The sequence below is a fragment of the Lissotriton vulgaris genome, unplaced genomic scaffold (genome assembly GCF_964263255.1).
Source record: "Lissotriton vulgaris unplaced genomic scaffold, aLisVul1.2 SCAFFOLD_1436, whole genome shotgun sequence".
Taxonomy (NCBI): Eukaryota; Metazoa; Chordata; class Amphibia; order Caudata; family Salamandridae; genus Lissotriton; species Lissotriton vulgaris.
This window is the reverse complement of record NW_028244865.1, coordinates 459,407-480,714: the sequence shown is the minus strand read 5'-3', so window position 1 is coordinate 480,714 and position 21,308 is coordinate 459,407.

Sequence of the window (21,308 nt, the reverse complement as noted above, 5' to 3'; positions counted from 1 at the left end):
TTATCTTAATTAATCTTAGGGGCTCCTCCCATTTTTTTCCTAAGATACCCTAAACTCATTAAAAACCTTGAGACTGCGAACACCAATGGGGAGTCAGGTCTGTCTGCAAAGTTCTACAAGCCTTCAAGGGGGATATTCTCAAAAATGTGCGATAATCATCATTAACCTAGGCTAACGCAATATCACATAACCCTGTCTATTGCGGGAAACTAACGCTGTGTTAAAGGCGTATTCTTAACACGCCGGCAACAGGCGATAGTTACCCAAAAATGCATCAAATGTCTGTGGTAAAATCACTGCGACACTGAGAAAAAAGGAAACCCTAACGTGAAAAAAGTTGCGATGGGCCCAACAGTGATAACAATGTCAGCGATAAGCAGCACCAGGTTTGCCATTCCCCCTTCATGCGGAACAATTCACCATGAAAGCTGCACTGTCTCATCCCCGCTCCCGCAAGGCAGTATAGGTTCTTCTCTTCGGCACCTCCATGCCGACCTTAAAGCAGAGTTCGACAAGTTGAGTAGGAACAAAGCCCCATTATTCCAACAGGAGGTGGCCCTGACTTCCTCCAGAGACACATTCATATTGCAGGTGCTTCGGACCTCGAGTGAGATAGAGTCACTTCTTACAACTGACCTCCCACTTCATTGTGTGGGACTAATTCACCAAATATGCAATGCATCTGAGTTGACAGGCCTTGCACATTTTTTTAAATGTGTGGGATCTGGTATGGTCTGTTCAGTTCAAACTGTATTCGGGGTAATACCAGCTTTCATTCATTCTATCCCAGCGTCTTCAGCAGGTGTCACTTCATATTGGCGCTGGAAGCTGGTATCCAGCTCCTCCTCTTTGTGCTTCATAATGAATGCTCACTTTGAGGCTATGCACAGGCCGGTCCAGCTCCAACTGTACCGCAATCACTTGTATGAGGCTGTTGGATGCTTGCCATTAGCAACGATTGGTGTAAGTTACGACTTGACCTTTTGATTTGCATACTATACTTGCGTGCAACCTTTGCTACATTGCAAGAGGTGTCCTTTCTCCTGAGCGATGGAACTTTGCCTATAGAACACTGATTTCAGCCTGTTGATGGCTGCCATGGTGAGGCATGTTCTGTGTATGGTCAAATGACGCGTGCAGCTTTACTTGGAATCTTGGGTCATACGCAGACTGTCCAACAACGTAGTTTCATTGAATATCATGTCAGTCTCCCAATTCTGGTTTTGGATGCTCCTGCATAGGAGGTACATGATTGTTCCTTCGACTTACTTAATTGGATGTCAACACTTTTTGTTACCAATGACAAGGATGAACTGTTAGAGGGAATTGCATTTCTTTGCGCATGTACGTTCATGGATCATCACTAGTCCGCTGTTTGTTTTATTGACTCTTTTGAAAAAGCTCAATGGACCTTTGTCTTTGACTACAAAGTTTCCATTTTCTCTCCGATTTTGCCTTTTTCACAGTCTTAATAAAATGACGTCTCCTTTTGTATTCTATGGTATTGTTACAATGCTGATGATGTTGGCTTCATGTATTTTGCTGCTGCTCGTGGTTCGCATACTGTTTCATTGATCACTATAGTCAAAATAAACATTTTGAACTTATTTAGTGATTCTGATTATTGTTATTGTGGACAAGTACAAAAGGGCAAATGATTGTCTTGTTCTGTGCTGCCTCTGTGGTAGTCCTGGGGCTGGGGGTGGTCCTGGGGGTGGTGGCAGTGGGTGTTGTGGCCCTCTTGAGTCTCCAAGCTGCGCGTTTATTCGCTCTATGGCATCTGTTGGTCTTCAGATGTTGCTCTAGGCTGCACTCCCTTTCTACTACAGGTTTTCGTCCAACTTAAGCCCAGAAAAAAGCAGGTCTTAAGTTCCTGCAGCTATCGCCTGTTTTTGGCCCGCATCGTCGATCTGGCTGGACGTTGTGAATATCGCGAAGTGGTGTTATCGTGAGTTCTTGAACGGGAATGCCTACTCTGCACTTGATTAGCGTTAGTTGTCGCTGTCAGCCTTGGCGATGTTTTTAGTGGCAGCTATCTCAGGTAAACAGGTGATGAAGGCTCTTACGCTCTTAGTTGCAATAGATTCATCGCCCTATGCTTGTGCATAGGGCGATGAATCTGTTGCAACTTTCGTGGTGGAAAAGCACCGCTAAATCGGCGATGTGTCCTTGAGAATATGCCCCCAAGTGTCTTGCATTTCCTAGGCCTCTACATAAAGGAACCTTCCGTCTAGACCTGCCCCTACTACAGGCGGGTCAAAAAAAACAACCAATAGGCTATGTTTTTCTTTTAATTTCCACAAGATGAGCATCACATTGCAACTAAGTCTGTTGCCTTCGTCCATCTTGTGGTGAAAGTGCAAAGTGGCAAAGTGCTGTATCTAAATTGCAGATAAAGTTTCCTGGCCAGGTTTGGCTCAATATCATTTAAAAAAAGATTCTGTACAGTAAGAATCCTTTATTTTTATAAAAGCATCCGTTAAAGTACCCAGAGTTGAAGAAGACACCTGTAGATGGGCCAGCTCTTGCCCCAGTCTTTGCCCTGGCGACGCCTGGGCATGTCCTACACGCATCTTGCCCTGCAGGCGCCTTTGATGGCTTTATGGCGCTCTGGCGCCTCGCAGTCCATCAATGGCTGGGAATGCTGGGAGTTGTAATTGCCCATCCCAGCATGGCTGTCAGCAGGCTGTCCTCAGCTAAACAGACAAGGCTCCCACGATGCGGGTCGCTTTTAATGGCTTTATGGCGCTCCCGCACTTCTAGGTCCATCAATGGCTGGGAATGCTCGGCGATGTAACATCCCACTCCAGCAATCCTGTGCCCAGGCTGTCATCAGCTAAACAAGCAAGGCTCCCATGCTGCGGGACACCTTTGCTGGCTTTATGACACTAAAGCACCCCGCAGTCTGTTAACAGCCAGGAATACTGGCGGATATAGTATCCCACCCAAGCGAGGCTGTCCTTGGCTAAACAATTATGGCTCCCTAATCCAAATGTTACTCCGCAGTTGCAGAATCAAATTGTGATGCTACATCTCTGTAACAATCTTTTTGTGTAAATGATTGGGTCCAAAATCCAATGACTTTTGGGAAAACCCATTGTCAGGGATATCTATAAGAAGAGTAGGAAACATAATAACATCTAATTAGGGCAGTTTTTAGGGTTCAGAAATATTATGAAGAAATAAGAGAAGTAAAAGAGAGTAAATATGAATGTTGGAAAGCCAATGCACGTGTTGCATTGAAAAAGTACTCCATTCAAGAAATCATGCAAATTAGTATTTTACTCAATACAGCCTTTGATAGGGAACAACCACAGAGTGGTCTATTGGCCATGCATTACGGATAATATTGAGACCCTGACTGACATGTACAAGGCATTTGCTAAGGTTGTAGGCCCCTATGCAAACCTAAATGGAACCCTAGTAATGGCAATTCACCAAATGTTGGTGACAACTCTAGAACCCCTTTTAATCAGAGCTACTGAAGGAAAGTATAGGCATAAACCAATAACTGAACCCAAAAGCAATCCCTGGTACACCCTGGATTTCATGAAGGCTAAGACGTTTTTATTTTGAGAGGTTAGTGTAGCGCACAGGCGATAAGGTGAGTCAGGGATAGCTATGAAAACATTGGCGAATGCAAAAAAGAACTAGTAGGAAATGAGGTGGATAAACCTCCTTCATCCAGCAAAATCCAATAATACAGTTTTATTTTGGAAAATAGTATCTCTTGGAAGTAAGTATAAGGTTGCTCACATTGAGCACCACTTCGATTATGCAACCTGCAACATTTTACAAATCTGTATTCAGAGCCCAAGATTCCCACCCACAAACACTACCGCTCTGCAAACAGTATGGGGCATGAGATCCATTTTAGTATGGAAGAAACAAGGCTAGCAATTGACACTATTAAGCAGGGAAAAGCCCCAGGACTAGCCAAACTGCCAGGGGACGGATCTGGTGAAGAGGAGGCCTGAACAAACCCCCAACACCCTTGGTGGGGGTGAGATGGATTACGAGTGCCACGAAGAAGCTGGGAGACTGGAGGTGGGAACAGCTGCAGGAGTGACTGATCCTGGAGCTACAGGCGCTACTTCCTGCTGCATGGCACAGGGGGTGACGTCCCATGGAGACTGGTGCCGACCTGCCAGACCAGATGGCTATTGCTGGAAGTGGCCATAACTAAAAGGCTAGTGATTACTGTGCCTCGTGCCTCCCTCCTGGCCAGGACTCGCTGAAGTGGACGGGCTGGGGCTTTGAGTGACGATGCGGGTCACCTGTGCTGGGTATGTGGCAGGCACTGTGGACCCCTGGAGCCTTGACATGTGCTGGTGAGGTGACGGAGCCAGCCGGATAGAGCGGCTGAGGGTGGAGTTGCAGCGGCCTGCATACAGAGGTGAGGCCTTTTCATCTTGGGGACTCTGGGGGTGCTTGTGAGATGGACTGCTGGTGCCGGCACCCTCCACGTAAGGACTTAGTGACTGGCATTACTTCCAGGGAAATGAGATAGGCCTGCTCCCCCCTCCTTTCCTACCTCTCAAAGAATGGATGCAGGCAGTGTGTTGGAGGTTCCCTTTCCCCCTTACTGACTGATGGAGCTGTGGGATGGAGGTTTACCCCAACTGACCCGCAATAGCTGCTACGCCTGCCTACAAGAGGCACAGTGTTTTGGAGTTCACCCGACACTCCCCTCAAAATAATAAAGAGCCAAAAAGGTATAAAAAAAAGAAGAGGCCCCAGTAGGAGCTGAGGCGAGGGAAGGTGGGGAGTGCAACCTTGCCCCCTGCTGTCCTCTAGAATAGCGCCCTGTAGGGTAAGTAGCGTGGAGTATTACTGATGATGCCTCTTTCATGATTGCATTCCCCACTGGAGCACAAAACCCTACTGCTGCCCTTGTCAGAGTGCTGTCCGCTGCGGTGGGAGGACAAAGCTTGAAACTAATACAACATGTCTACCACTGTGTACGCAGCTTACCCCTTACAGTGCTGTCTGCACTGCATAACGATGGACATGCACCTATGTAGATGCTACTAGTGCATTTGAGGTTCTCTCCATTGCAGCATTAACCATAGTTTGCTACTATTGTAGGTTCTGGTGCAGACCTGCTCAGCGTTGTGCATGGGGATCACAGCCCTAGACTAATCCTGACACCAACAGCGTAAGAGACCTCATGACCACAAACTAAGGTTGCAGCAAGAGTTTGTATCTTCGTACCCAACCGATCAGTACTGAGTGTTGGAACAGTGTTGTCCAACTATGGTAAAAATCTAATTACTGAACCATATGAACTGTGACTACACCACATCACACCATTGGTAAAGATATTACAGCATGGACCACACAACAAACAACAATGGACCAATATACCGGCCGACCATGAGTAATGGCCTGCAGTCAATGGAGAGAGATGCGTCCCAGGGTGTGTCTGAACCAACCGGGACTCTGATATTAGCGTCCACAGAAGCTTCTGGAATGGCTGTACAGCCATAAATTGAGGCACTAGCGATTGATGAGAACTTGTTAAGAGCTGACCTGCATAAGGTAGCAGAAAGATCGATGGAAGGTCCTCGTGTAAAGAGAAGAACTTTCTCAACTAAGGAAAATGGTGACTGCACTCAAATTTCTCTCAAGCAAATTGGAGGCAAGGATGAAAGATGCAGAGGGGCGCTCCCCTCGGTGCAACCTTCGGCTTGTAGGCTCCTTAGAGGACGTTGAAATGGGCAGATAAGAAGCTTTCCTGGAGGATTGGATTAGATTGACATTTCCAGCCATACAGCTGTCCGACTTTTTTGCAGGGGAGAAGGCACACAGGTCCCTGGACCTGCTGCCGCAACCTGGAACTCCTCCCAGGGCAGTATTTGCAAAATTTCTGTATTATAGAGACTGGGATGAAATTCTTCAGGTGGTTTGAAAGCAAGGGGCCCCAGCTTGGACACCACCATCCGCATCTTCTCAATTTACTCCAAAACAGTTCAGCTGCAGAAACAATCGTTTAGAGGTGTTAAGCAAAAACTTTCTGCCATGGGACTACAACGCCTTGAGACCCTCGCGGGTGAGAAGTGCGCTTTATAAAGCCCTGATTGATTGATTGATTGAATACATGTCGGTGTATCCCACCAAGCTGAAAGTGATCCACAAAAGTCAAACCTATTTTTTTTTTACAACACAGGAAGAAATGTGGGACTGGCTGGAGATCCGTAGTGGAGAACGAATGCAGGATACATCTATGGTGCGGAGACAAGATGCATTCCGTGTACGGACGTAATTGGGTACACATCAGCGGAAAAGGAGTAAACGCAGGTGCAGAACATGATCTTGTGCAAAGGTAGTGGTGAAATCAGATGGCACCATTACATTGAAATCATAGCAGCAGGAGAGAGCAGAGGCCAGGGCACTGGAGGAGATGGTCATGTCTGCAGCTTCCTCAGGTGTCGACTCAAAGCTGCATATGATTGAGGAATGTGAGTGTAATCCCACATCATCATCATATGGTAAGAGATAAATGCCCTCCTCGAACTGGAAAGACACACTGAGAGTGACTTGATGTAACTATTGGAGACGTGCATTCCAGCGATGCAAGAAAGTGCGCCTGAAACAACACATTGTAACTCTTCTTAGGCAGAGACATTGGATTGCTGTCTACTCTCTATGCAGCACTGGGGCAGATATACAGGGGCATCCACTAACATGGGGCCACAGACACAGTCTATTGCAGCACATTTTCTCTCCCCCACTTTTTAATATTGTTTCAATCTTTGTTCTTGCCTTTCTTTTGACTGTTGTTGATTTTATGATCACATTGTTTGTGGGGTATATCAGAAGTACGCACATAAATGTTAAAAGTAGTAGTGGAACTCTAGGTCACATAGGTGCAGGCGATAACTGGGTTAATCACACGGGGATCTTAACCTACCCGCCTCGCTCCCTAACAATTTATATTATAAGTTAGACTTGCATTGAAATTCCCAACACACTTCAAAATGTATTTTGCGCATCAGTGTGGAATAGGTGGATTAGTTTTGATATATGAGCAGACACAAGTCATGTCTTAGGGTGTTTACACAGAGTGGGTGGGACAGCGATGTTTGGAAGTTAAGACCCGGCTTTTTGTTATATCCAGCAGCAAAAGTACATTGTGCGGGGTTTGAGGAGGGTGGGGTGGTAGGTGGAAGCTTGATGAGAGTGGTGAGCATACTTAGAGTTGATGTGGAATGGTTAAAGTAGTTTTGATGCTGTCATGGAACATAAGGAGTCTCACTTCTTTTGGAAAATGATATAGCAACCACACCTACCTTAGAAGGCTGGGAGTACGCACTGCATTCCTCCAGGAGACACATCTCATGGAGGCTGAAGCTCAGAAAATTTGTAAAAAAGTACTCTTCCACTTATTCTTCATACGCTAGGGGAGTGTGAATATGGGTGCCCAGGGAGTTCCTTTTCATTTGAGACGGCAGACAGAAGACGAGGAATGTTGTTATATATTGTTGCATGGTATAGTACACGGATGTATGTTATGTCTTTTGAATGCCTTTGCTCCCTACATTGATGATGGAGACTTTTTCGACACTCTGATAACCGAGTTGCATACTAACGTGGGCACACCAATTGATTCGATGGGTAACGGTAATTGTGTTTTGAATGGGCAATTGGATTGAAACCCTGCATGGTGGCTGGACTGGCGGAAGTCATGGTTTGACTTCAGTTTGTAGATGTGTGGCAGGAGTTTCACCCTGCAACACAGGAGTACGCTTGTTTTTCCCTTAACCATGGTACTCACAGCTGACTGGATCGATTTCTCCTTGCTGGGAGGGGGTCCTTGAAGTTGCGAAAGCATCCTATCAGGTGCGGTTCTCTCTGACCATGCCCCTCTAATTTTGGAATGAGGGGTGAGGGGTCAACGACCAGGTATACCTTTATGGAGGTTCAGGCCTGAGTCTCTAGGAGACTCAGAATATACCATTGACATGCAGGACACCCTCCAGGGTCTTTTTTCAATATGAACTGGCATGCGGGAGGTTCCCACGGTGTTGAATGGGAGACACTGAAAATAGTTATCAAAGGGGTGAGTCTTTGTAAGATACAAAGTATTAAGAGAACGTTGGAATTGGAACTCTGACAAAAGGATGCACAGCTTGCTAGACTGCAGTGACAGATGCAGGGGTGGGAGAGAAACAAACCTTCACTGACAGAGGCTTGCAGAGCAGTGGCAATTGCATGGGATAGACTGGACTGTCACAACAGAAAAGATTATTGGCAGCGTCTCCATAGAGAGGGAGATAAGTCAGGATGAATGCTGGCTTGGTTTCTTAAAAGAAAACCCCCTCCACCAACTATTCTTGCTCTAAAAGCTCCTGGTGGTGCACTGGTAATGAGTCAGATCACTATTACGCAGCTCCTACATGAACATCTTGCTGGGATCTATACTGCCCTAACAGCTTGGGTGGGAGAGTTCCTTGATCGACTGACCATTCCCTGGCTGATTATGGCACATGCAGAAGGACTAGGGGAGGCCATATCTGTTGAGGAATTGAATTGAGGGAAGTGCTTCGAGCTATGGTGAGAGAGAAATGCCCAGGTCCTGACTGGCTTCCACTGAAATATTATCAGCCTAACTTAGCCAACTGGCTCTCAGCGCTTCTGGAAACCCTCTTCTAAGCGCATGAGCTTGGCGAACTCCCAACACATATGAGAGAAGCAGTTATAATTATGCTTCTAAATCTGGGCAAGTATCCTGTGGAACTGGGTTCATACAGGCCACTCTCAATTCCAAATGCGGATGTTGAACTTCTTGCAAAGGTTTTACTACTCCTACTACTACTGGGGAGAGTTATGGTGCACTTAGTACAGGAGGATCAGTGTGGTTTTGTATCAGGGAGGGGTTCCCATATAAACCTGCGGCGATTGTCACACATGATGCACGAGACCCAAGCATCCACCTTAGGTGAAACCTTTGGACACCCTAGCCTGGTGGTACCTATGGGAGGTCTTACTTCTTGGTTCCGATTGTTTTATAGACTGCCCACTGTGTGAGGTGTCTGAGGACTTCAATGACGGAAGCTGCCCATTGTGGCTACTCTTATTTGCAGTGGCAATGGAACCACTAGCCATATATCTTAGGGACCAACAACACAATTGGGAGACAATAATCATGTGTCAATGTACGCAGATGACAAGCTGATATATGGAAGAGATCCTGAACACTCTGTGACCCTTCTCATGCCATCACTGGAGCATTTTGATGGAATATTGGGACTCTACATCAATCAACACAAGACGGTGCTCTATCCCCTGGCTGCTCTGGTGGATAATGAAAAAGCAGTGCTCCCAGTAGTGGTAATGCCATGGGAAACTCACAGTTTAAGACATCTCAGTCTTCAAATCACCCATGACCACCATCTCCTGTATGAGCTAAATCTGGGTAGGATACTAGAAGGCCTCACAATATCTCTCCAATTTTGGACCACATTGCCCCTGTCGGTGATGAGCAGAGAGAATTCGAGTAAAATGGTCCTCCTACCCCGTTGTCTCTACACAATGCAATATTAGTTTTGTGACCTACCATTGGCAATGTTTGATCAGATAAAATAAAATAAAATAAAATAAAATAGACTCACACAAACCAGTGCAAAGTTGAGTTAATTAGGCCATCCTTCTGCTACATGTGTGGTGAAGGTTTTTTTTATGTACTGGCTCGTCACACACCCATATATTGCATGGAAAAATAGAACTGGAATATTTGAATGAATTTGTTTTTATTTGTTTAGAATATAGTAGCCGTAGCGGGCTATGCTGGCTATTAAAGGCTCGAGCCGAAGGCAAGGGGCTTTAACAAGGTACCAAGACTTTAGTAGCCAGAATAGCCCTGCTACGAAGGGCTAAAAGGCTATTAGAACATTCTGTCACTAGAGGGAAGAATGTTCTAACAAATTAAACGAAGGCCTCTCGAAGCTCATGGGGATTTAACTTCCCTTGTGCTCCCTTTACCAGCACGTAGAAACAGGGAGAACCCCATTGTCTTCCTATGGAGCTCCCAACACTCCAATGTTCTAAAGTACTTATTAAATATGACCTAACCAAATTGTATCAGATAGGTATATATGAAACAAAGACAGGTACAGGAAAAAGATTACCCGAGACAGAACACAACCAAAATTAGTGGTGGATTACAGCTATAGTTTATAAAGTTAGTACATGAACAGGTATATATTTAGAACATTTTCAGCAGGTAAACAACAACAGCATGGCCCTAGTGTTCTCTGGAAATGCATAAAGGTTTTGAGGTGTGGCAGCAGAGTATCGGGGGTCCAAGTTTTAGTTTTAGAGATTTCCAGAATATGGGGGGTTTGCTGTGAGTCTAAACGTCTCACTAAAATAATATATCCATTCTCAAACTCTTGCTTTAATGAGATTCTGTTGGAAGTCAGACAAGCTAATAGATAAGCATTGATTTTTTGGTGATGCAAATTAGTTTGAGAGTTATTCTCAATACAATGGGGGCAATAAGAATAATTGGGAAGGAGAATTATTAGCTTATGCAGCTAAGGAAGCTTGGATTAGGGCAGTATTACAAATTGCTTCTAACCAGATGCACAAGGACCACGTCTTGCAAGACCAGAGGAATATTTGCAGGAGGCAACACCAGTTTGATTTTCCTAAGTAGTTGGAGGAAGTACAAGATAATATTGTTGATATTAGTGACTTCCACGTGCATGCATATTTTTGTATGAGGAGTAACTAACGGATATTTTACAGAACATATAACAGTTGGTTAAATGTAAGTGAATTAAATAATGAATTCTCATCTGAATGACTAAAGTTTATTTGGATTGTGTGGGGGAAATGTGTTACCTGAGATTAGGTTTAACGGAAATGCTTCTAAAATCTTTACAGCTTTGCCAAACGGTTTTTAGCAAACCTATGTGCTCATTGCTGACAGTTTGAAATACAGCTGAGTTTCATCTATATATTGATGGATGATAATTCTAGTCTTTTCACAAAGTATTCAGTGACTCTACATAAATAATAAAAATGTATAGTATAGTAGGAGACACAGTTTAAAACGTTCTGAGAAGAGAGTATTCTGGGGCATATTTCCAAGCATAAGCGATAATTATCGCTATGCTTGGTTAGCGGCTATTATTTTAATGCCGTGCATCGCCTATTTTTATCGCTTAGGAGCCTTGCTATTATCAAGGTTTATCTCCGAAGCGATAACAATCGGCCGAAATGCATGAATTTTGGTGAAAAGTCAGCGATATTCATGCATTACCGAGCTAATGCTCTTAGCCATGTTATCCACCTACCATTGGATAACATGGCTAAGAACTGCTCTGGCCAGGCGTTAGCTTTTGAAGATAGTCGCTAACATCTTGGCACACACACTTTGCATGTCATTAGCGATAATTATTGCTGACATGCAAAGTGGGCCCCAAGATGATCGCTATCTCCTACTAGCTGTTGCTAACTGGTGTTAGCGACAGCTAGGTAATAGGGCGATAAAATGATCGCCGCTTTAGCTGGAAAAATTCCCGCTAAAGCGGCGATAAGGCCCTTGATAATATGTCCCATTGTTCCTTAGCACACTGTCCACCAACCACTCACCGTGATGCATCCTTAGATCCTAAAGCACCAGTCTGCCAAAATACAGAAGAAAAAAAGAGCGTGCAGGGCAAGACTTATCATTCTTTAAAAAAACACTGAAGATAAAGCTTTAAAAAAAGAAACCCATCATCGATAAGCAGACACTATCATGACCACCCCCTACGTTTGGGACAGCACTAGGGGTGGGTGGAACTCACGGAGTTAAAGAGGCAGAAAATATGCATGTTGTGCCGCTTGAACTGCAATTTAGCACCAATAGCACGAGCAGTGCAGAAAAATCAGCACAAACTGTGCCATATAGTGTGCAAGCACTTGCGGCCAATTGAGTTGGATTTGCTGCCACTTGAGTGAAAAACCTACTTGAGCATCACCAAATCTACTTGAGAAGCAGCAGTTTGACCATGACCACCCACGACCGCCCATGTCAGAAAATTGAGCAAGGGGACACCATATCTCGCTCGCATTTCTGGAGCCTTGCAGGAAAAGATTCTGTCACACGCACTTGGCTGAGTTTGGCCAGAAATCCATACTGCAGGAGTAATGCTGAGTCACTAAATTCCGCCAAGTCCACCCCTAGATAGCACCCTTCATTTCGGACTTACCACGTGTTTCCACCTGGTGAGCTAATCATTGATGATTGCATGGATTTTATGTCTGGATAGGATGTTTAGAACATTTCATAGCCATTAATATATAGGTTGCATATTATGGGTGATTTGATCAGCAGAGGGAGTAATGGGTGTCTTTCGTTTACATGAGAAACATAGGGGTGTGAATAACATAGGTTGTGGATGAAAAAATGATCTGGGTGATGGGTTGGTGAACGGACAGTGTTTTTTCTTGAATATCAATATATTTTACAGAAGACATTGTTGAGGTTTGAGCGCAGCACAAGGGATCATGGTGAGAAAAATCATAGAATGCAATTACTGTACATAAAGATAGTATTGGCCATCAGTAGTGATTAGATCATGTAGCTTACCTGCCAGACTCTTTACTACAAGTGGGGAAAATGGTGTTCTGTTACAAAGCATTTCCATCAGTTGGTGCAAACAGTGCTTCATGAAATTTTGAAGTAACATGATTGGAGTCCTGATTGTATTTGTGCTATCAGACTTCAGTTTGTGCAGAATGAGAATAACTTAGGTCTCTCTGAATTAAGAGTTCAGTTGACCTGTAGGTTATAATCAGTTTGCTGTTTTTCCTGCCCATGTGTAGTCATGTGTAGTGGAACTCTTTTGTGGTAGAGTAGTTTGTGTGGAGGCAAAGGAAGCCTGCTTCCTTCGCCCCAAGCAAGTATGGAGAGAGGGGTAGCAGAAGGAGCAATACTCAGAACTGAGATCTAAGGCTTACACTGACATGCTGCTCCACAGATGTTCCCTAGTCAGACACAGTGAAAGCTCGTGTGTTGGGGGCTGATATGGACGATGCTGCTTGCACACCTATTTTAATTGGCAAGAACCAATGTGTTATGTTTGCTGTTCTCTAATGTGATCATTATTTTTGTTTAGACAAAATGTCAACATCGATTTGTACTGTTGAGAAGCAGCAATGTCTTATGCAGCAAAAAATCGTCAAAAGAGACCATCCGTACAACATGTATATTGGTGTATTTTAGCGCCTTGATTAAAAACAAAATCACCTTTACGTAATCTGGTCCCCGAGCATGCATCTTCTCACCCTCCCTAATTCTAAGGATATAAGTGGCCATCTAAGAGTTAGAAAGATATCTTTTTTAAATCCTCGTCTTTTAAGCGATCCAAATATATGTGCGCTTATAAATCCATTAAAAAATAAATAGAACGACGTTGCACATCCGAGTGTACCGTGTGCACGTTACACACTTTAATATATTCTATATTGCAGAACATGCATCTCTGGTTTCACTGCACCTAGAACTACAAGAATGTTGGTGTTACATAGCTGCACCATCTAAAGTGGTAATTGTACCATTAGACGCTTTGCAAATCAAAGGGAAAATATAATTTAAGGATAATAATTTTAGAAGGAGTTTTGATGGTATTGCTATAGACACTAGAGGATTTGTATCCATGTGTTAAAACTGCTTTTGCAGAATTACAATGTAGATAAAAAGGGTGGGGAAATGTTGATTAACTAGAAGTAGCTCAATGGTCTGTGTCTTTTGTTGGCACCTACTGTAGTAACTGGGGAAATGCATATCACGCATAGAAACGAAAGTATTTGCTTTGCGTAAATATCCACTACTTAGCGCATAAAGTAAATAAACATATAATTTTTGCTTTCTTCTGAATATCACATCATCCATGACCGTGCGGTTTCCCATGTAATCTGTTGTATTCTCTTATTTTATTTCTGCTTGTATTTCACTTTAATTGAGAACATTCTATCTATGCTGATGTCATGATGCTACTTGCTGTCCTTGCATTCTCTGTTTGCCAGTTGCTCCTGAGCCTTTACTGGGAACACCAGCTTCTACTCTGTATCTGCATTAAACCTCTTAATCATCTATATTGGCTTCTGGAGCAAGTAAAGTACAGAGTGAGTTTAGTTATTTAAACTCGACTGGTGGAAAAGAACCCATGCGGTGGAACTGAATAGTGATTGAATTTCTATTACATCAAGCTGAATTTACAAAGAGAAAAGAAGTGAAAAATCTACAGCTGAAAGAGAAATAGCTTGGTGAGTTCTCACCTTATAGGAAAAGAACAGAAACCATTGAACAGCTAAGCGGTTAACTCAGCGCTGCATTTCTGATTTTAAAAATCAGTATTGAATTACCAGAAATCAACAGCGGTGAGCACGAGCGTCTGATTATCACAACGGTGAGCACGCATTTTATCTAAGAAAGTTAACTCTGTTAATCACCAAGATTTAACATGATCGTGCGTGTATGAACTGCCACTAATATGCTTAGCGTCATTTAAAATTACTCACTCGCGAGCCGGCCATGCATTGATTCCTCGTTCTCTTCATTCTTTCTGACGTCGGATTTCCAGTCAATGCAGCACGTCCACGTAAGGAGTACAGTACGCATGCGCAGTGCGTGAAATAACCTGGCGGCCATTTTGACTCTTTCAATCGGTATCCTAGCAACCGAACGAAGAGAAATTCCTTCCTTTCAAGAGTGCTTAAACTATCGTTTTACGAGCGTTTAAACAAGCGTTTGGTTTCCGAAACAGCGCTACCCCCTACACTAAGAAGGATCCATTTAAAGTAGGGAAAAGTGACTAATTTTCAAAATACTGACATTGGTGTTCTGTGTTTTCACCGCATTTGTGATTTGAGAGAAGGAGGTGAATAAGAGGAGGAAGCACTTAATTACACAAAGCAAGCAAGAGCTATATTTGAAGAACATGGAGAACCCAAGTGTCGTTGCACCTCCCATGTTTTTACAGTCCAGTGGAGAACCGCCCATAGAGTGGGATGAGTGGATCGACATTTTTGACATTTTTGAAAATTATATAGAGGCACTGGATGGTAAAGACTTCAGCGCCACAAGGAAAAAAGCTTTGGTATTGAGTGTTCTTGGAAAAGAGGGTCAACATTCTTTCAAGTACTTACCTTTGGGTTTAAACCAAGATGGTAGGCCAATTAACAATGTTTACACTGAAGCTAAAGCAAGAATGAAGAAACAATATTCGAAGGAAGTGAATATTGTCATGGCGACACATAAGTTTTATACGCAGCCGCAGAGGGCTGAGGAGTCTGTTGACCAATTTGTGACTAGTTTAAGAGAACTTTCCTTAAAGTGCAATTTTGGTGAGATGAGGGACGAGATGATCAGGGATCAAATGATCGTTCAATGTAAAAACAAGAAAATGCAGGAAAAACGTTGGGCGGCAAAAAATCCCTCTCTGCAAGCCGCTATAGATATCGCAAAGGTTGTCGAGGAATCTACTGCATGCATGAAAGAAATGGAGAAGAAAGAGACTGTGAGAGAGAGTGGGAGTGGGTTAAGTGTGTCATCTGTTACACAGAATGAGGTTGCGGTAATGAACAAGAAAGGATTTGAAGCTAATGAAAAAACGGAAAAGAGGAATTCAGGAGGATACAACAGTGGAGAGAAAGGGAGATTTCAAGTTAGGATGTGTAGCAGGTGTGGCAGCACCTATCATGGTGCAGATAATAAACAATGTTTTGCTATCGCTAAGGATTGTCAGAAGTGTGGTAAGCGAGGTCACTTCTCAAGGATGTGCAAAACGTCAAATAGTGACAAAGTCGCGATTGTTGATGTGAAGCGTGAGGTTAGAGAGCAAGACAATGTGGAAGGTGCTGATAAAATATTATGTTTAGGTGAAGTGTATGCGCTACAGATGGAACCTGGAAGGAAGAATAGACCTAAAGCTACCTTCAACATAAATGATAAAGTGGTTGAATTGATGGTTGATCCTGGTTCGTTTTGGACAATAGTTCCAGAACCTTATTTAAAGAGAATTGGGAGGGTACCGTTTTGTTCCCTAAGGATATCAATCCCTGCGGATACCAAGGAGAGTGTATCAGCTGTGATTGGGTTTCAGGGATGATCTGTTCAAGGGAAAGTTTACGTTGCAAGTTCTGGACCTGCGATATTAGGCTGGGGTCACAAGTATGATCTTCACATTGTCATTGATCCCCGAGCGAGTCAACAGGTAATGGTTGTGGATCCGATGACTGCTGAAATGATAGTTGAAAGTATGCCGGACTTATTTGCTGAACGCATTGGTGAATGGAAAGGGTATGTCCATAAAATTGTGCTTAAAGAAGATGCAGTTCCGATGCAGCACAAAGTGAGGAAAGTGCCATTCATCGCTAGACAGGAGGTGAGAAAGTTGTTAGATGATATGCTTGAGCATGGTGTGATTGAGCAGATTGAAATTTCTCGTTGGGTTTCGGCAGTTGTGATCACGACCAAATCGGATGGCAAATTTAGATTCTCTGTGGATCTTCACACACTCATTCAGAATATTGACAACTTTCCACTACCAAATATAAATGAATTGATTTTGTCATTAAAGGGTGGTAAGTTTTTTTTGAAACTTGATTTAAGAAGTGCGTACCATCAAATAAAATTGCACAGAGATTCTAAGGCGTTGACTGTTTTCATCACTACTGAAGGAATCTACCAGTTTACTCGTATGCCCTTTGGTCTCGCGTCGGCAGCAGGAGTTTTTCAGAGGATGATGGGCTCAGTTTTGAAGGGGATAAGTAATGTTGTGTATTTTCAGGATGATGTTTTGTTGTTTGGAGAGACGATTGAGCAACACAATCAGATTTTGAAGGAAGTTTTGAGCAGAATGGAGCAGTCAGGGTTAACTTTAAGGAAGGAGAAGTGTAAATTTGCAGTAGAGGAGGTAGAGTATTTGGGTTACACGCTTTCTGCAAGTGGTGTGAGACCTAAGAGGGATCTTTTGGAGTCAATAAGGAAGGCACCAGCACCCTGTGACAAGGATCAACTAAGATCATTCCTTGATCTTATTGAATACTATGCGAAGTTTGTGGAGAATTTTGCAGCAAAGACTGAAATGATTAAACTGTTATTGAGGAAGGGGTGCAAGTTTGTCTAGGGTGTTGAGCAGGATCAGTGTTTTGTTAACATCAAGAAGGTTATATGTGAGGCAAAAATCCTAACCCCATTTTATACTATGCGCAAGTCGGTATTGACGGTTGATGCCAGCGCAGTTGGTATTGGCTCAGTGTTAGCGCAAAAGCATGATTCTGGGTTGAAGACAGTTGCTTTTGCGTCGCGGACACTTACCAGTTCTGAAAGGAATTATTCCATTATTGAGCGTGAAGCGTTGGCGGCCGCTTGGGGCTGCGAGTACTTTAGAATGTACTTGTGGGGATTTGAGTTTAGGATGTTGACAGATCATAAACCATTGATCAAATTGTTGTCTCCGGGTGGTGCAGGAAAAGGGTCAGTGAGGTTGGCAAGATTAGCAGCTGGACTTCAGGAGTTTTTGTATAGGGTGGAGTACATTCCTGGGTGGAAGAATGGCCAAGCGGATGGCTTGTCTAGGCTTCTTTGCCGTGGGAGGTCGTTGACAAATTGGGGTTGAAGCTATGCAATAGGAAGTATCTGTGGTGGCTATTGATGAATTGGTGGATATCTGCACTGGTGCTATCAACGAGAGTAGATGGAACTCTTGTATGGCTAATGATGAGGTGTTAGGGGGTGTGAGGGATTTAATTGTGAAAGGTTCTAGGAGAGAGAGTAACCTACCTTTGGCTGTATGTCCCTATCTGAAGATTCTAGAGGATTTGTCAATTCTTGATGTTGAGGGGAATTTAATCATGAAGGATGATAAATTCATCCCGCCTCAGGAATTAAGGTTTGTCTTGTTTAAGTTGGCACACGAGGGACATCTAGGGAAATCTCTTACGAAAAGGAGAATTAGGGAGTTCTTCTGGTGGCCAGGAATGGACCAGCAGGTCTCTGAGTGGGTTGAGAAGTGCGCAGAGTGCTTCGAGAGTGAAAAGAGATTGAGAGTTGGATGTCAGAGTGATTTTGGGAAAATTGATAATCCGAATTTGCCTTGGCACACTGTGTGTCTTGACTTTATTGGTCCTTTTTACTCTTTGAGTCAGGACATGAGATTTGGTTTTGTTATGGTTGATGTAACTTCAAAGTGGTTGGTGGTGAAATTTACGAAAGAGATAACGACTAAATTGACGATCAACTTGTTGTCTGAAGTTTTCAGGGAAGAGGGTTACCCTGTTAGACTGGTTACTGACAATGGAACGCAGCTTGTTTCAGAGGACATGGTCAAATTTTTGGATGCTTGTGGTATTGTTCACACCAGGACCTTGTTATACAACCCACAGGGTAATGGTATCGTCGAGAGGGCTACTAGAATGGTGAAGGGGGCCATTCAGATGGCTCTTAGTTCTGGTGGGTGTGTGAGAAACATGGTTAACGACTTGGTTTGGGCATACAGGACTACATTGAATGGTGTCACCAGCCAAATTCCGTTCGTCTTGATGAGGGTTCGTTTGGCTGGTACCAAACTAGTTCCATCTTGGATGAAAGAGTGCATCGGACTGGCAGATTTGGGTGGTGATGCATCTAAGACAGATTTGGGTGGTAATGGATCTAAGGTTTGTGATAGGTTGTGTGCGAAAAGTTTGGCAGTGAATGATTGGATAAAGGTTAAACCTGGTCGGGTTTGTTCAGGTTTAACCAAGTTTAGGGGCCCATTCAAAGTAAAGTCGGTCCATGACAAATTTGTGACACTTTACAATGGTGAACACTGGAATTTCATTCTTTAAAAAAACACTGAAGATAAAGCTTTAAAAAAAGAAACCCATCATTGATAAGCAGACACTATCATGACCACCCCCTACGTTTGGGACAGCACTAGGGGTGGGTGGAACTCACGGAGTTAAAGAGGCAGAAAATATGCATGTTGTGCCGCTTGAACTGCAATTTAGCACCAATAGCACGAGCAGTGCAGAAAAATCAGCACAAACTGTGCCATATGGTGTGCAAGCACTTGCGGCCAATTGAGTTGGATTTGCTGCCACTTGAGTGAAAAACCTACTTGAGCAGCACCAAATCTACTTGAGAAGCAGCAGTTTGACCATGACCACCCACGACCGCCCATGTCAGAAAATTGAGCAAGGGGACACCATATCTCGCTCGCATTTCTGGAGCCTTGCAGGAAAAGATTCTGTCACACGCACTTGGCTGAATTTGGCCAGAAATCCATACTGCAGGAGTAATGCTGAGTCACTAAATTCCGCCAAGTCCACCCCTAGATAGCACCCTTCATTTCGGACTTACCACGTGTTTCCACCTGGTGAGCTAATCATTGATGATTGCATGGATTTTATGTCTGGATAGGATGTTTAGAACATTTCATAGCCATTAATATATTGGTTGCATATTATGGGCGATTTGATCAGCAGAGGGAGTAATGGGTGTCTTTCGTTTACATGAGAAACATAGGGGTGTGAATAACATAGGTTGTGGATGAAAAAATGATCTGGGTGATGGGTTGGTGAACGGACAGTGTTTTTTCTTGAATATCAATATATTTTACAGAAGACATTGTTGAGGTTTGAGCGCAGCACAAGGGATCATGGTGAGAAAAATCATAGAATGCAATTACTGTACATAAAGATAGTATCGGCCATCAGTAGTGATTAGATCATGTAGCTTACCTGCCAGGCTCTTTACTACAAGTGGGGAAAATGGTGTTCTGTTACACAGCATTTCCATCAGTTGGTGCAAACAGTGCTTCATGAAATTTTGAAGTAACATGATTGGAGTCCTGATTGTATTTGTGCTATCAGACTTCAGTTTGTGCAGAATGAGAATAACTTAGGTCTCTCTGAATTAAGAGTTCAGTTGACCTGTAGGTTATAATCAGTTTGCTGTTTTTCCTGCCCATGTGTAGTCATGTGTAGTGGAACTCTTTTGTGGTAGAGTAGTTTGTGTGGAGGCAAAGGAAGCCTGCTTCCTTCGCCCCAAGCAAGTATGGAGAGAGGGGTAGCAGAAGGAGCAATACTCAGAACTGGGATCTAAGGCTTACACTGACATGCTGCTCCACAGATGTTCCCTAGTCAGACACAGTGAAAGCTCGTGTGTTGGGGGCTGATATGGACGATGCTGCTTGCACACCTATTTTAATTGGCAAGAACCAATGTGTTATGTTTGCTGTTCTCTAATGTGATCATTATTTTTGTTTAGACAAAATGTCAACATCGATTTGTACTGTTGAGAAGCAGCAATGTCTTATGCAGCAAAAAATCGTCAAAAGAGACCATCCGTACAACATGTATATTGGTGTATTTTAGCGCCTTGATTAAAAATAAAATCACCTTTACGTAATCTGGTCCCCGAGCATGCATCTTCTCACCCTCCCTAATTCTAAGGATATAAGTGGCCATCTAAGAGTTAGAAAGATATCTTTTTTAAATCCTCGTCTTTTAAGCGATCCAAATATATGTGCGCTTATAAATCCATTAAAAAATAAATAGAACGACGTTGCACATCCGAGTGTACCGTGTGCACGTTACACACTTTAATATATTCTATATTGCAGAACATGCATCTCTGGTTTCACTGCACCTAGAACTACAAGAATGTTGATGTTACATAGCTGCACCATCTAAAGTGGTAATTGTACCATTAGACGCTTTGCAAATCAAAGGGAAAATATAATTCAAGGATAATAATTTTAGAAGGAGTTTTGATGGTATTGCTATAGACACTAGAGGATTTGTATCCATGTGTTAAAACTGCTTTTGCAGAATTACAATGTAGATAAAAAGGGTGGGGAAATGTTGATTAACTAGAAGAAGCTCAATGGTCTGTGTCTTTTGTTGGCACCTACTGTAGTAACTGGGGAAATGCATATCACGCATAGAAACGAAAGTATTTGCTTTGCGTAAATATCCACTACTTAGCGCATAAAGTAAATAAACATATCATTTTTGCTTTCTTCTGAATATCACATCATCCATGACCGTGCGGTTTCCCATGTAATCTGTTGTATTCTCTTATTTTATTTCTGCTTGTATTTCACTTTAATTGAGAACATTCTATCTATGCTGATGTCATGATGCTACTTGCTGTCCTTGCATTCTCTGTTTGCCAGTTGCTCCTGAGCCTTTACTGGGAACACCAGCTTCTACTCTGTATCTGCATTAAACCTCTTAATCATCTATATTGGCTTCTGGAGCAAGTAAAGTACAGAGTGAGTTTAGTTATTTAAACTCGACTGGTGGAAAAGAACCCATGCGGT